This window comes from Staurois parvus, unplaced genomic scaffold, assembly GCF_062004578.1.
Source record: "Staurois parvus isolate SC_StPar_1 unplaced genomic scaffold, SC_StPar_1.0 ptg000723l, whole genome shotgun sequence".
Taxonomy (NCBI): Eukaryota; Metazoa; Chordata; class Amphibia; order Anura; family Ranidae; genus Staurois; species Staurois parvus.
In genome coordinates, this window is record NW_028318519.1 from 1,764,614 (window position 1) to 1,778,925 (window position 14,312).

Consider the following 14,312-nt stretch of genomic DNA (forward strand, 5'->3'; position numbering starts at 1 on the left):
TCTTCTTGCTCCTTCTTCTCATCCATCCATGGTCAGGTGTGGAGATGTTTCATCCAGACTCCACAAGTACCACCAACTGCATGAAAGCCTCAGCATCACATTAGGTACATGATGTGGCAAACCGATCCGATTGAGTGAACCCACCCCTAATAAGAGACATACAGTATGTTGCTGCCACAGATATTTGACCATCAACCAGTGTGGCCCAAGTGACCCAACTGGGGAAAACTTGTCTCACACAAATTGTGATCACCATTTTGTATTTGTATTATGGTAAGGGAATCCGTTGTGACCATACATGACCATCAACCAGTCTGCCCAAATTGATCCAATTGGGTATTCTTGTTTCATGTAACCAACCAACAAGCTATGTCATTATCTGAGCCACCGGCACTAGCAGTGAAGTGTCTCCTACACAGCTTCCCATTATTCAGGACTATGATGAGTTAACAGCACCATGGACAGGGGATTTACCCCCACCTCATCATCCCCTTTGCCTTGTAGAACAGCTGGTGGCAGGCTGAATCAGATAATGCATGCAAATCTGAATGACTGCCCTCTCTTTCCCCAAAGAAGGGCATCTGCTCCTGCTATAGATATGTGACCATCAGCCACTCTGCCCCAAGTCACCCAACTGGGCAATTCTTGTTTCATGCAAATTCACCATATGGGTATTATTGTAAGGGCTTCTGTTGTCCATACATGACCATCAAACAGTCTTCTCAAATTGACCCAACTGGGCAACTCTTGTTTCAGGTAACCAGCCAACAAACCACTTATTTCATTATCTGAGCCACCTGCACTGGCAATGACGTGTTTTTCTCTCGCTTCATCACCTCCCTTGCCTTGAAGAGCAGCCTGTGGCAAGTTGAATCAGACAATGCATGCAAACCTATCCAATTGATTGCCCCCTACTTCCCCAAAGAGGGGCATCTGTTCCTGCTATAGACATATGACCATCAACCAGTCTGACCAAGTTGACCCAGTTGGGTGATTCTTGCCTCATGTACCAGACCAACAAATTGTGAATTGGGTTTATTCTACATTTTTTATTCTACCAGGCTAGAGCAAGTGTGTACTTTTCACATAAGAGGCAAATGCACTAGCAAAGGGTCTTCTGCTCAGCTCCCCACCATCTAGGACTATCATGAGTTAACAGCACCATGGGCAGGAGACTTTTCCCCACCTCATTGCTCTCCTTGCTTTGTAGAGCAGTCTGTGGCAGGTTGAATCAGACAATGCGTACAAATCTATTCCATGGAGTGCCCCCTTGCCCCCAGAATGGGACATTTGTTGCTGCTAAAGATATATGACCATCATACAGTCTGCGGAAGTTGACCCAGATGGGCAAATCTTGCCTCATTCAAATTGGGACCAGCAAATTATGGGTGTTATTCTAAATTCTCCAGAGTAAACTTTCACTTTTATTATTCTCTGAGCTACCTGCACTGCAAATGAAGAGTCTTCTACATAGATTCTCACCATTCAGGATTGTCATGGGTTAACGGTACCATAGACTAAGGACTTTCATAACCCCCCTTAACTTGTGGAGCAGAGTGAGAGGTTGAATCTGACAATGCATGCAAACCTATCCCATCAATCGCCTAAAGAGGGATATTTGTTGTGACCATCAAGCACTTCACCCAGTTTGGTCAATTTATTCTACATTCTCTATTTTACTACGCTGGAGTAAGTTTTCTCTTTTTACATTACCTAAGCCATCTGCACTGGCAAAGAAGTGTCTCCTGTACATCTGCCCACCATTCAGGACTGTCATGAGTTAACAGCACCGTGGACAGAGAACTTTACCCCAGCTTGTCACCCCCTTTCCTCCTTCGCTTGCATGTAGAGTTAAACAACGCATGCAAACCTCTCCGAATGAGTGCCCTCCTGCCCCCAAAAAGGGACACCTGTTGATGACAAAGATATGTGACCATCAACCAGTCTGCAGAAATTGACCTAGTTGGGTGAATCTAGTCTCACGCAAATTGGGACCAGAAAATTGTGCACCGGTATTCTTCGAAAAACTCTATCCTACCATGCTAAAGTAATCTTTCAATTTTCACATTATCTGAGCTACCTGCATGGAGCTACCTGCCCCCCACCCCAAAGAGAGCATTTCTTGCAACCATAGATATGTGGCTAAATTGATCCAGTCGTGTGGTTCTCGTCTCACGTACCTGACCAGCAAATTGTGAATTGGGTTATCCTAAATCCTCCATTCTACTATTCTAGCTTTCACTTTTCAGGTCATCTGAGAAAATTGCATTAACAATGAAGCATGTTCTTCATTCAGAACTGTCAGGAGTTAACAGCACCATGGACAGAGGACTTTCCTCCATCTCATCACCACTCTTGCATTGTAGAGCAGCCCGTGGCAGGTTGCATAGGACAATGTATGCAAACCTATCCAACTAAGTGCCTCTTGCCCCCTAAAAAGGGGCATTTGTTGCTGCCTAGGGTGTGTGGCCATCAACTAGTCTGACCAAATTGGGCAAATCTTGTCCCATGCAAATTGTGACCAGCAAATTATGAGTTGGGTTTGTTTTAAATTCTCTTTTCTACTATGCTAGAGAAAGCTTTCACTGTTCACATTATCTGAGCTACCGGCACTGGCAGTGAAGTGTCTTCATTGTTCTCTCACCCCCAAACAAGGACATCTGTTGCTGCCATGGATATGTGACCAAATTTATACAATTGGGTTGTTCTTGTCTCACGTACCCGACCAGCTAATTGTGAATTAGGTTTATCTTAGATTCTCTATTCTACTATGCTAAAGTAAGCTTTCACAGTTCACATCATCTGAACCAACTGCACTAGCAATGAAGTATCTCCTGTACAGCTTCTCACTATTGAAGACTGTTATGAGTTAACAGCACCATGGACAGAGGACTTTCCCCCACCTCATCACCCCCCCCCCCCTTGCTTTTGTAGAACAGCCTGTGACAGGTTGAAGCATTCTCCTCTTGCTCCTCCTCCTCATCCATCCATGGTCAGGTCTGGAGATGTTTCATCCAGGCTCCGCAAGTACCACCAACTGCCTGAGTGCCTCAGCACCACATCAGGTAACATCAGCTTCTGCTTGGAGGACACAACAGCAACCAAGTCTCTCCAGGACCTCCTCCAAAAACTTTGGCTTGGGATCAATGCCTCCCTGATCCCTTTTTTTTTTTTTTTGTTTTTGGATATTATCTTTGAACCTTGATCCTGTCTGGATTTGGGATTTGAGCTCCAACAAAACTGGATTGAAGCTGCAGGTAAGACCCCTTGATGGCCATCAAAGCTGAGATGTGACCATTGACTACCCTAGAGCATCTAGTGCAGGTCTGCAATGAGGCTGATTCCTCCTAAATGGGTAAATTGAGGAGAGGCTCATTATCTCCTGGATGTGTAGAAGGATCTATAGGCTGCGCCTGGGCTATAATCATCTGTATAAATCACCCTTTACAACAGCTGTGCTGCTTTTATACAGAGAAAAGGGCTCGTTTGAAGCTGCTTGACAGGCAAGGGACTGGGTGCCTATGAGACATGATTGCTTTGCAGATAGATTTCTTTTCCTTTTTTCTTTTTTTTTTTTTTTTATAATGGCTATAGAAAGTAATTGGTAGCTGCAAAATGTAAAATGTAGGGGTCTTATTATATGTATCGGATCTGACAGATATGAAGCCAAAGTAGAAATCGCTTTTACTTTTTGCATTCCTGCTACCGGGAAAGTTGGCATTGCTGAACGCTCTTGAAAATACTTCTCTCATGGCTGACAAGCTGATTCAGTGGCTGACCTGGAAAACAAATATGAGATAAAGGGATGTGACACTGCACTGACTTTTTGATGTACTTCAAGTATTTATATGGTGCTTACAATGTACGCAGCGCTTTACATATATATAGTACATTCACATCAGTCTCTGCCCCCCAGGAGCTTGCAATCTAAGGTCCCTACTTCACACACACATACAGTAGGGCCAGTTTAGACAGGAGTCAAATAACCTACCAGCATGTCTTTGGAGTGTGGGGGGGAAACCCACGCAGGCACGGGGAGAACATGCAAACTCCATGCAGATAGTGTTGTGGGATTCAAACCGGTGACCCTAGTACTGCCAGGCTGAATGACCAATTAACGGCGCGGCAAGTGAGATGCGCGTTACGCATTCCAGGAACAGGCAGATGTGAATGCAGCCTCGGTGTTTCGAAGTCAGAGACTGCCAGGCAAGTGGCAGTTTCGGGAGGTCAGCAATTTTAGCGCTTGTATTTCTCTCACCAAAGGATTCCCTCGGGATAAAGGCTCACCGCATGCATGTTGCGTACTGTCCAGGGGCGGACTGACATGGGGCCCCTGGGCAATAGGGGATCATGGGGCCCCTGTGTCCTTGCCCAAACTCAAAAAAGCCAATGAAAGGGGGCCCCATGAGATGCCCCTGGTAACTTTCATAGGCTTTTTTGGGTGTGGTTTGAGTGTGGGCAAGTACACAGGGGCCCCATGATTCCCTATTGCCCGGGGGCCCCATAAGTTGTCAGTCCACCCCTGCTCAGAAGCAAGCAGTAGCCTTCCACTGCCAGCATGCTGCTGATGCTCTCTATATGGAAGCAATGGTCTCTCCGCAGAGATCTTGACTCATTCCCAGTCAGACCTATAGCTCTTCGATCGGCAAGGTTCCTGTTCCCAGCTGATTGCAAAGAACCAACCAGGGGCGGACTGACAACTCATGGGGCCCCGGGCAATAGGGGATCATAGGGCCCCTGTGTCCTTGCCCAAACTCAAAAAAGCTTATGAAAAAGGTACCAGGGGCATCTCATGGGGCCCCCTACTGACCCCGGGCCCTCGGGCAGTTTCCAAATGGTCAGTCCGCCCCTGGTTCTGTCAGTGCAATCAACTTTAGACCTACCGAAATTATGTAATATAATGACCTACCTAAACTTTGCAATTGTACTTGTTGGTAGATCTATAGGTGATTGTACAATTAGATTGCCCTGTGTGTGAGAGAAGCCCAGTCACCGTTCAGTATGACCAAACAGAAAGCAGGAACAAGATCCCCAGTTGCACATCTAATTTCACAGGGAATTTTTTTTTTTTTTTAATTCACACCACAAACATTATTTGCAAGAACCTGAACAGGCACACATAAATATCTCAAAGGGAAAATTCAATAGACAATAGAATCACTTTTACATAAAAAAAAAAAAAAAAACCCTCACGAATGTCCTAATCTACCACTGTCACAAATAACCATCGTAAAAAGTCAAATATATTTTTCCTATGCTCATCAGCTCCATCTAGTGATCATAATGTGATATTTCCCTGAAATGCCTCATTCAGGGAAATACTGCATTATGGCCACTAGGTGGAGCCGATGATCATGGGAAATAAACATATTAGACAGATTACAGAGATTATTCATGACGGCTGTTTGAACGGTGAGGCTTCGGCACAGCGAAATTTTTATAAATGGTCTTTACAGCAGAAACCTGAATGCAGTGGGAAGAGCTGCCCGTTGCAGATTATTATTCAAAATGTCCACACTGATGATTATTATATTGTAATCAGGGGCGGACTGACAACTCATGGGGCCCCCGGGCAATAGGGGATCATGGGGCCCCTGTGTCCTTGCCCACACTCAAACCACACCCAAAAAAGCCTATGAAAAAGGTACCAGGGGCATCTCATGGGGCCCCCTACTGACCCCGGGCCCTCGGGCAGTGCCCGAGTGCTTGAATAGTCAGTCTGCCCCTGATTGTAATCAGGAATGTGACAAATTTTATAAAACGTACTGCAACTGGTTAACTGCTGCAGGATCTAATGATCTCTGCTAGGTGCCATGTTACCGAGATGGTGAAGTTCCTTAAAGTGAACCTCCACTTTGCCTATAGTAATAATAGCTGCAAAAAAAAAAAAAAAAAAAAAAAAAAGAAAAATCTTCTGTGTAAGCTTCCCCTTTTTATGCTCCTCCCCAATCACATGTGACAGAACACAGGTCTAGCGATTGGCCAGTCAGTGCTCTATTGTGGGAGGAGCTTCAGGTGTTCCCCCATACTCAGGGGCGGACTGACCATTTGGAAACTCGGGCACTGCCCGAGGGCCTGGGGTCAGTAGGGGGCCCATGAGATGCCCCTGGTACCTTTTTCATAGGCTTTTTTGAGTTTGGGCAAGGACACAGGGGCCCCATGATCCCCTATTGCCCGGGGGCCCCATGAGTTGTCAGTCCGCCCCTGCCCATACTTCAGAGTACCGGCGTTTGGTTTGACTGAGAAGATCAAAGTATGGATTCCCTTTAATGCCCATGGCAACTTACTAAAATATGGACACCTCCTATAAACGTCACATCGGCTGCACATTGGCCTTCATTTCAAAGTGGAGTCTTGAATTTCAAACCTTTGAAAACAAATTAGAAAATGTGCAATTTTAAAAAATGTTTCCCCTGAAAATCTCCCTAGCTTTTATTATTAAAACGTTTAGAATGCAGGTTGATTTTTCTGCAGCGCAGAGATAACATTTATTTCTGATTGGCCCCTGGGCTCCCCGCAGACACACGGCATGTACACTGGAAAATGGATTTACAGCGTAGATGAATTGACAATCCCTGTGTATAGGCTGTACATCGGGGGAGTTATCAGTCGAGTGTACTTGGAAATATGGCCTAAGCCCGGGTTTGCACTGATGCGGTGCGGAATTTGCAGCGTTTTCTGTGCGAATTCCGCACCGCATCAGAATCGCACCCCGTTCATGCAAACCACAGGTTTGTATGCTAAGTTAACAACACCGAAAGCGGACCACAAAACGCGGTGCGATGTGCAGAATCGAATTGCATAGGTGTGAATATCCATGCAATCCGATTCTAGCGCGGACCAAAAAAAAGGGTCCTGCACGTTTTTGGTGCTAGTGCTGGTGCGGTGCGATTAGAGCCATACATTTGTATGGCTCCAATCGCACCGCACACAAATCGCATGTGATCTGCACAGGAATGCGGTGTGGTTCCTGTGCGAATGACATGCGATATATCGCACCGCATATATGTGAACCCGGGCTTACTGAACTTTCGCTTGAAATACTTCCAAATGTATCCAAGGCAAGCAAAACAGTTTGTTTTAGCCACAGCCTGAGTAGAAAAGCCTGTCCCTCTATGTGGAAGCAGCGGGCTCTCTGCACACGTCTGCATGACGTCTGAATTGGAGCCAGAAGCAGACTGACCGTTTGGAAACTCGGGGGACAGTAGGGGGCCATATGAGATGCCCCTGGTACCTTTTTCAAAGGCTTTTTTGAGTTTGGACAAGGACACAGGGGCCCCATGATCCCCTATTGCCCGGGGGCCCCATGAGTTGTCAGTCCGCCCCTGGGTGGAGCTTTGCAATCAGCTGGGAACAGGAACCTTGCAGATTGAAGAGCTATAGGACTGACTGGGAATGAGTCAGATCTCTGCGGAGAGACCACTGCTTCCATATAGAAAGCATCACTTCTTGTCTGCAGCATGCTGGCAGTGGAAGGCTCTATTGCTTGCTTGTGAGTAGGGGCGGACTGACAACTTATGGGGCCCCCAGGCAATAGGGGATCATGGGACCCCTATGTACTTGCCCACACTCAAACCACACCCAAAAAAGCCTATGAAAGGTACCAGGGGCATCTCATGGGGCCCCCTTCTGACCCCGGGCAGTGCCTGAGTTCCCAAATGGTCAGTCCGCCCCTGGTTGTGAGTTCTTCCTGTCTGGGTGGAACCAATGGTCTCTCTGCAGAGATCCAAGGCAATCCATGCTTACCCCAGGTTCACACCTAAGCATTTTCAGCAGCGTTTTGCAGAAACGCAGTACAGTCCATTTAATATGATTTCCTAGGGGACAGGTTCACATCTCTGCATTTTCACCCGGTGACTTTTTTGAAAAGGTTCAGGGACTTTTTTAAATGCAAAGAGTTGTGTTTTCGGTTCTATAGACTTCAATGGAAGAGCTGCAGAAAATCATATTGTGTGTTTTTTTGCGGCATTTTGTGTTTTAGCCCGGGTTCACACTGAATTCACGTCGGTTTCTGTGCAAATTCCGCACCACATCACAATCGCACCCCGTTCATGCAAACCAATGCAGGCGTGTATGTTAAGTTAACAAGACCCCAAAATCGGTCCGCAAAACGCGGTGCGATATGCAGAATCGGATCGCATGGGTGTGAATACACATGAGATCTGATTCTAGTGCGGACCAAAAAAAGAGTCATGCACCTTTTTTGTGCGAATGCAGTGAGATTTGAGCCATGCAAAGTGTATGGCTCAAATCGCATCGCACTGAATTTGCAAGTGATTTGCACAGGAATGTGGTGTGGTCATTGTGCGAATCACATGCGATATGCTGCACCGCACAAGTGTGAATTCTGCTTAGCAACATGAAAAAAAATGCAAAACGCATTAAAAACGTATATGCAAAACCTGCAAAATTCACTGCAGAAACTACTGCAGAAACGGACCAAACGCAAACTGCATAAGTGTGAACCTAGCCTTAGAAAGAGGTCAGCTTGAAACAGGAGCTTTGCCGACTGCAGAGCTCTAGGTCTGACCCAACTGGGAATGTGTGGAACCACTGCACAGAGATAGCACTGTGTTCTCTCTGCAGAGATACCCCTGCTTCCATGCAGAGAGCAAGGATCCTCCTCTGCAGCATGTTGGCAGGGGACAGTCTTTTCTACTCCAGCTGTGGCTGCTTCTTACAATTAGAGACAAGACTTTGCACAACTTTTGGTGCATCTGGAATATGTTTAAATGAAGCTTTAGCTGGGCTTTAACGTGCTGGTCGTATCACCCAGGGGCGGACTGACCATTTGGAAACTCGGGCACTGCCCGAGGGCCCGGGGTCAGTAGGGGGCCCCATGAGATGCCCCTGGTACCTTTTTCATATGCTTTTTGAGTTTGGGCAAGGACACAGGGGCCCCATGATCCCCTATTGCCCAGGGGCCCCACGAGTTGTCAGTCCGCCCCTGCTATCACCTATCATGATAGGAAATATTCGAACATACATTATATTGCATTAGTCCTCTCCTTCAGAATACATTTCCCCAGACCCTCCTGTGGTCCAGCACCCCTCACCTAAGGTGAGGATGTCACCATCAAGTCGAGGAAGAATTTCATTCCAGGCAGATGAAGTTTTCCTTGTAAGCAAATGCCATGGTGTCCAACTGTTCTCAGATATCCCTTCTACAATTAGTAATTCTACTTGTCACTATTCCATTACAACCTACAGAATGGAAGATTCTTTGCTTCTCTGGCCTCCTTGGGACACCTCAGAGAGTTGCAGATTCAGCAGAATAGAATTTCTGATATGTAATACACCTGTACATATCTTCTGTCATCTACATGTCCTTCCTCCATCTATCTATCTATCCTCATATCTATCTATCTATCCTCATATCTATCTATCTATCCTCATATCTATCTATCTATCCTCATATCTATCTATCTATCCTCATATCTATCTATCTATCCTCATATCTATCTATCTATCCTCATATCTATCTATCTATCCTCATATCTATCTATCTATCTATCCTCATATCTATCTATCTATCTATCCTCATATCTATCTATCCTCATATCTATCTATCTATCCTCATATCTATCTATCTATCCTCATATCTATCTATCTATCCTCATATCTATCTATCTATCCTCATATCTATCTATCTATCCTCATATCTATCTATCTATCCTCATATCTATCTATCTATCCTCATATCTATCTATCTATCCTCATATCTATCTATCCTCATATCTATCTATCTATCCTCATATCTATCTATCTATCTTCATATCTATCTATCTATCCTCATATCTATCTATCTATCCTCATATCTATCTATCTATCTATCCTCATATCTATCTATCTATCTATCTATCTATCTTCATATCTATCTATCTATCTATCCTCATATCTATCTATCTATCTATCCTCATATCTATCTATCCTCATATCTATCTATCTATCTATCCTCATATCTATCTATCTATCCTCATATCTATCTATCTATCCTCATATCTATCTATCTATCCTCATATCTATCTATCTATCCTCATATCTATCTATCTATCCTCATATCTATCTATCTATCTATCTATCTTTCTCATATCTATCTATCTATCCTTCTCATATCTATCTATCTATCCTTCTCATATCTATCTATCTATCCTTCTCATATCTATCTATCTATCCTTCTCATATCTATCTATCTATCTATCTATCTATCTATCTATCTATCTATCTATCTATCTATCTATCCTTCTCATATCTATCTATCTATCCTTCTCATATCTATCTATCTATCCTTCTCATATCTATCTATCTATCTATCTATCTATCTAGTATCTGTCCATCCTTCTCATATCTATCTATCTATCTATCTCTTTATAATTATCTATTATTATTATACAGTATTTATATAGCGCCAAAAGTTTTGCTCAGCGCTATACAAAATAGTGGGGGGACAGTATATGAGACAATACAGTAACAAAACAATATACGAGAGGTTCGAGGGCCCTGCTCTTTCGAGTTTACAATCTAGGAGATTATCTATCTCTTATCATACTTACCATTCTCACTCTCTCTCTCTCTTTTTTTCTGTTCACTGTCTTATTGTCTTTACTTTTATCCTTCTGTTTTTTTCCCTAATTTTCCTTTTATTTATTTCAATGCCCCTAATTAATTTCTCTCTCTTTCTCTCTCTCTTCATTATCATTCTTACCATTATCTTCTCTCTCTCTCTTTTTCTGTCCACTGTCTTATTGTCTTTCCTTTTATCTGTCTTTTTTTCCCTTACTTTCTTACTTTTATCTATTTCAATGCCCCTAATTTCTTTCTCTCCTTCTCTCTCTCTCTCTCTCTATATATATCTACCTCTCTCTCGGGTATTCATTCTACAGTCTGCTGCATACCCTTACTTTCTCATGTATATATATATATATATATATATATATATATATATATATATATATAGCAATGTGTGTTACACATCTATACACCTTAATTTCTTTTTTTCCTTCCTATCTCCCTTTCTATCTATCTATTAACATACTTACCATTCTCTCCCCCCCCCCTCCCCTCTCTCCCCCTCTCTCACCCCTCCCTCTCTCTCCCCCTCTCTTACCCCCCCTCTCTCTCTCCCCCTCTCTTACCCCCCCTCTCTCTCCCCCCCCCCACCCCCCCTCTCTCTCCCCCCCCTCTCCCCCCCTCTCTCCCTCCCCCCTCTCCCCCCCTCTCTCTCCCTCCCCCCTCACCCCCCCTCACCCCCCCTCTCCCCCCCCCTCTCTCCCTCCCCTCTCTCCCTCCCCCCTCTCCCCCCCCCCTCTCTCCCTCCCCCCCTCTCATCATCACTCTATATGATATCCGTCTGCCTGTCTATGAAGACATCTGTTGTTCCTCCTGTCATACAATGTAGGGGTGACTCCAAACCTCCCCTGAACAATGTTGTATCTAGCAAAGAAAGGGTTACTGTGGAGCGCAGCTTGTAATGTAAAAACAAAAATGGTGCCAATTCAGTGCAATGGGTTGATCTGATGTTGGAGCAAATTTGCATTTATCAGTAAAGGAGTTAATCCAGCAGCCTTTAGTATCTAATGGAGTGGGTGATAAATCTGCAGAGGTTTCTCCAGAGCAATTCTTGTACCAGTGCTGAATAGGAAGGGTTAACATTGGCAATGTTGTTTCCAGCAGGAAAGGGGTTAATCCGTGGTCACCTCCAGTAGTGTGAGCAATGGTCTTTCTAGTAATGTGGACAGTCCCTAGGACACTGAAGTCATTTGAATCATTCTGTGTGGTGCAGTGAAGGGGTTAATCTGGTGGCACATCCAATGACATGAACAATGCCCCTCCTGGTTATGGATTAGCATGTTTCCAGTAGTGAAGGGGTTAATCCTAAATCTCCTCCAGAGGCTTGAATCATTCCTTATCTAGCAGGAAAGGGGATAATCCAAGAGAAGAATATAGTATATAGTGAATGGGGTTAATTATGTCGTTTCCCTGGTAATATGAATAATTCTGTATCTAACAGAGAAGGGGTTAATCCAGCTGCACATTCCGTAAAGTGAAAAAGTATTGTGCAGCGAAGGGGTTAATCTGGCAGCACTTTTGGCACGTATGAATAATTTTCTAGAATGCAGTAAATGGATAAATCCGCCTCCGGGAACATGATTAATGTTAGATGAAGTAAAATGAAAAGAAGGGGTTAATGTGAGGGTAATGCTTGGGCTACTACATGTGAACCTCGAGCAATGTGAACGTAGTGTAGTGCAGAGGTTTAACCCAACAAGGTGAATATGGCTTGTATACTGTAGTGAAGGGGTTAATCCAGCGGCCTAAGAATCCAACAGGCCACCTAGTAATTTGAAGAATGTACAGAGCAGTGAAAAGGTTAATTATGTCCTTTCTCTGTTAATGCTGGATCCAGCAGAGAAGGGGGTCAATCCCGCAGTCCTTTTTGTAATTTGAACAATGAAGTTCAGTGAAAGGGTTAATCAAGCAGCATTTATGGTATATATATATATTTTTTTTTTTTTTTTTTTTTTTTTTTAATTATTATTTATTGATTTATTTTTTTAATTATTATTTATTTTAAATATTTTATTTTTATTATTAATTTTAAATATTTTTTTTAATTATTACTATTATTTTTTTTAATTCTTATTATTTTTCAAACGTAAATTTTTTTTATTCTTTTTGAAAATGAAATACAAATCACATGAACATGGAACATGAAAGGCACAGAGGGAACATTTTTATAGTGCAGTCAATGGATTCTCAGGCTAGGTGCGTGTTCCAGTGTGCAGAAACGCACTACAGTCATGATTTCCTATGGATGTCGTTCACATCTGTGCGTTCTCAGCCGATGTGTTTTTTGGAAAGGGTCAGCCTGGGGCTTTTTTCAGTAGCAGAGTTTTGGGGTAATAGACTTCAGGCCCGGGTCACACTAGTGGGGTCGTGTTTGCATTCATTTGAATGGGCTGCTGTGGCCATGGCTCATGGACCTTTTCCAAAACACATCCCCAGGGAGATCGCATGGTCTTTTTGACTGTTCTGTTTCTGTGCAGTTTCTGCACCCGCAATCATGCTGCGGGATGAAATGTGTGGGGGTGTCATTCAGTCTCACAAGAGAAACAGGATGCAGCTGCGGGTGGTTGCTGGTGTGGGAACAAGTGCAATTTCTGCACCCGCAACCAGCCAGCAGCTGCGTGACAAACCAGTCCTCAATGGACCTGCACCAAAAACGCAAGTGTTGAGTTTTACACCCCGGTCACATCAAGCTGACATTGAAATTGTGCGACTTACAGTGAAGTCTCACTATTTTAAAGTTGGGGGACATGCCGATTTCAGATGCGATTTGCAAGACATCTGACACAGATGTCTATGCAAATCGCACCAAAACTAGTGCATGTACTGCTTTGGAAATCGGTGCGGCTCCGACCAATTTGAAACCATACTGATATGACCGCTGTAATTGCAGACAATAACTTGTCATGCGATTTGCAAGTCGCATGACATGCAAATCACACCCAGTGTGACCAGGGTATTATGCCTTTTTGATGCGTTTTGTGGGGGGTTTTTTTGCTAACTCATGTAGTGCGACTTTGATGTGACTTTACACCCCGGTCACATCAAACACTACTTTGAAATCATGCTACTTACAGTGAAGTCGCACGATTTCAAAGTCAGATGACAAATGCCGATTTCAGGTGCGATTTACAAGACCACTGATGCAGTACTGTACTAGGAGCGGCTCCGACCAAGTTAAAACTGCACCGATATGACCACTCTAATTGTGGACTGCGATTTGGCATGTGATTTGCAAGTTGCATGGCATGCCAATTCGCATTTAGTGTGACCGGGATCTTACGGTCCCGGTCACACCCATCTGACTTTGAAATCATACAACTTCCAGTGAAGTCGTACGATTTCAAAGTCGTATGTCATTCCGACTTGAGGTGCGACTTGCAAGACATCTGCGCAGATGCAGGTTGCACCTGATGTATTACATGCACTACTTTAAAAATCGGTGCGACTCTAACCAAGTCAAATCGCACCAATATGACCATTTTAATTGCGGACAATAGGGTGTGAATTTCCATGCGATTTGCAACTCGCATGACAAGTCACACCCGGTGTGACCGGGGTGTAATGCAACTTTACACTCACTGGCACTCAGGCTAGGTTCACACTAGCCCACACTGTTCGTTCTGATTGTAGGTGTTGCATCGGTTCTTGCACCCGCAGGCAAATCGCACTGCTCTCACAATGGCACCCCCCACATGTCTCAACCTGCAGCGCAATCACGAGATCAGGAGCTGCAGGGAAACTGC

At 44.1% G+C, this 14,312-nt stretch overlaps 1 protein-coding gene across 1 annotated transcript in view; it reads left to right on the top strand.

Annotated features, from left to right (window-relative positions):
* Positions 1–2,985: 2,985 nt before the first annotated feature.
* The window catches only part of CHRNA2 (cholinergic receptor nicotinic alpha 2 subunit), a 194,261-nt gene continuing 182,934 nt past the window's right edge, over positions 2,986–14,312 (top strand). Inside the window, exon 1 of the mRNA XM_089653872.1 lies at positions 2,986–3,257. The gene's annotated coding sequence lies outside the window, so the exon portion shown is untranslated. The remainder of the gene's footprint in view (positions 3,258–14,312) is intronic.